Source organism: Rhagoletis pomonella, unplaced genomic scaffold (genome assembly GCF_013731165.1).
Source record: "Rhagoletis pomonella isolate Grant_MI unplaced genomic scaffold, Rhpom_1.0 Rhpom_scaffold_00006, whole genome shotgun sequence".
Taxonomy (NCBI): domain Eukaryota; kingdom Metazoa; phylum Arthropoda; class Insecta; order Diptera; family Tephritidae; genus Rhagoletis; species Rhagoletis pomonella.
In genome coordinates this window covers 7,552,412-7,554,781 of record NW_023458560.1, presented here as the reverse complement: position 1 = coordinate 7,554,781, position 2,370 = coordinate 7,552,412, and the positions used below count along the sequence as shown (strand labels likewise).

Sequence of the window (2,370 nt, the reverse complement as noted above, 5' to 3'; positions counted from 1 at the left end):
CTTTGGCATTTCTCTCTCGCAATTGCACCAGTGTGACGTCACACAAAAGTTATTCTCAAAAATCCTCTCTGATCGGCGCAATCTTGTATTCTATCATTCTTGCTATATACCTACATATCTAGTTTCAACATAAAAAAAATTATGTACGCATCATTAATTGTCTATACATACATATGTATCTAATTCAATATATGTGATATATATGTACATACATCTACATATCGTCGTTTAAAGTACAAAACCGTGTATCAATAAAATGCAAAACCGCGTATCAAGATAAAGCAAACCCAGCGAGGTTGCATAAATTATTTTCTAGAGAGTGAAAACACTCATATTTCAAAATGGTTTATCTTTTTTTAAAAAGCAATCGCATTTTTGGCTAGTATGTTTCAGGAAGAATGGATAAGGATTGAGGCAAGAACTTGTGTGAGCAAATCCAATTTTTAGCAGCAAATGTCAGTTACGCGGTTTTGTACTTAAACGACGATGTTTATATTAACAGGAACGCTGCAATCTAATACACGGGTGAAGCAGGTACGCAGCACAGCAGAAGCATAGAAACAATCTGCAAATGAATGGCTTTTTAGGTTTTTAACAAACAAAAACCTGGTTTCAACTTACTTCAACGTGTCTAAAGCACAACGCACACACTAATGCAAAGGCGCAACAGGAACGCAACACTATAAAACACGGGCGGAGCAATACACGGGCGGAGGAACGCAGCACAGCAGAAGCGTCCACAAAATCTGCGAATAAATGGTTCATTAGGTTTTGAAATAACAAAGAGTTGGTTCCAACTTACTTCAAAATATCTGCATGATGATGCACACAATCAAATTCGGCCGCAGCTGCAGTTCACCAGAGAATGCTGCAAATGGAATGGTTCATCAATGAAGTCAAAATAATATGTTGTAACTTACGTGTATTAGCTCTTAATTACAATACCAGCACAGGTCGGCCAGGAAAACACTAAGGAAATTACCTAATAAATGCAAAATTATAATTTATTTGTAAAATAATTCGGTTTTATTACAATACTTACCAAATTTCACGCAATTAGAAAACAAATGTCAGCGAATAAGAACAAAACGAACAACGAAAATTGAATCAATGTAGCTTGTTTAGAATTTTTTTCTAATATTTTGGGAAATGTTCAGTGAAATTAGCAAAGAAACAACACAGTTTCTCCTAAGGTAGTTCAAGATGGCGGATTAGAGCGAGAAGTTGCCGACGTATAACACCTTTCATTATTGCATCATGGGTTTAAACTATGTTCACATATCAATATTACCTCAATCAAAGCTCGTTTTTTAATCGCACCGTTCACACAGGCAAATCTCAGATTATTAGCCGTCAAATTTGTTGTGCTTGTTATTCTCACATCTCAAGGAAAAGTTATTTTTTTTTCTCTGTGCCACCGTGATCACGTTTTTCTGCTATATTGAGCAATATAGATATATTTTAACTTAACATTTTATTAAAAAAAATACCTTTAGAACCCTCTTTTCCTTGCCAGCGTCCATTTTTGTTTACTTTTACATTTGCCATTTCTCCTCTTCTTCGCAAAAACAATCGATAAAACTAGGATGGACACCGAAAAGTTATCGGTTAAATCTGAGATTATTTTATAATTACAGATTAACACGGGAGGAATTTTATATGGCTAATCTCTTTTTCTAATTACAGATTAGGAAGTTAAGCTCGAAAATGAAGATAATCTACTTATATGTGAACCTAGTATTACTGTATAATTGTTTGAAGTCAATGAGTGTTATTCGATTGCTCGACTTGCTTTTCATAACAGTGTTTTTCATTCGCTTGACTTGATTTGGAAAGAGTATATCAATGCGATATTTGAAATCAAATGAGTACACTGCACCTAAACATTTATTTCAAAACTAACTATGAATATCACTGTTCGTATCGTGTTTCTCACTACCCGTATAGAGTTCACAGCATTGAGTTCATACTATTTAGATGGAAGTGAGTATGCTCATGCTGTTGTCTGTTATAAGGTGTGTACTCGTACGCCTAACTATCTAAAGTTTTAGAAAACTTTTACTGGTTTTGCGTTCTCGTACCCCAAAAACTTGCAAAGTAGGGGAAATTGAGAGAGCAAAATGTGAAAGAGAGCTGCAAATTTCTGCTGGAAAAATTTTTCCCAGCGAAAACTCAAGTAAGAAAATCAGCTGATCACAAACACATGTTTGTAAATAAACAAAAGAAAATATGACCTTTTTGAGTTATTTATTGCAAATTTTATTATTAATGCTAGTATATAACTAAAGTGCGTAAATTTAATAAGCACAACGTTTGTTGAATTTATTTTTCGTTAATTTGCTATTAATCTCCAGTTTGTTTACTTTAGTG

The 2,370-nt window shown here is 34.0% G+C and overlaps 1 long non-coding RNA gene across 1 annotated transcript; it reads right to left on the bottom strand.

The window, feature by feature from the left end:
* Positions 1-225: 225 nt before the first annotated feature.
* LOC118740365 lies at positions 226-1,085 on the bottom strand. Its single transcript, XR_004993124.1, has 5 exons — positions 1,043-1,085; positions 921-982; positions 803-868; positions 622-746; positions 226-565 (listed from the first exon to the last, which is right to left on the bottom strand). It is a non-coding gene; the product is annotated as an uncharacterized LOC118740365 (long non-coding RNA).
* Positions 1,086-2,370: the final 1,285 nt, after the last annotated feature.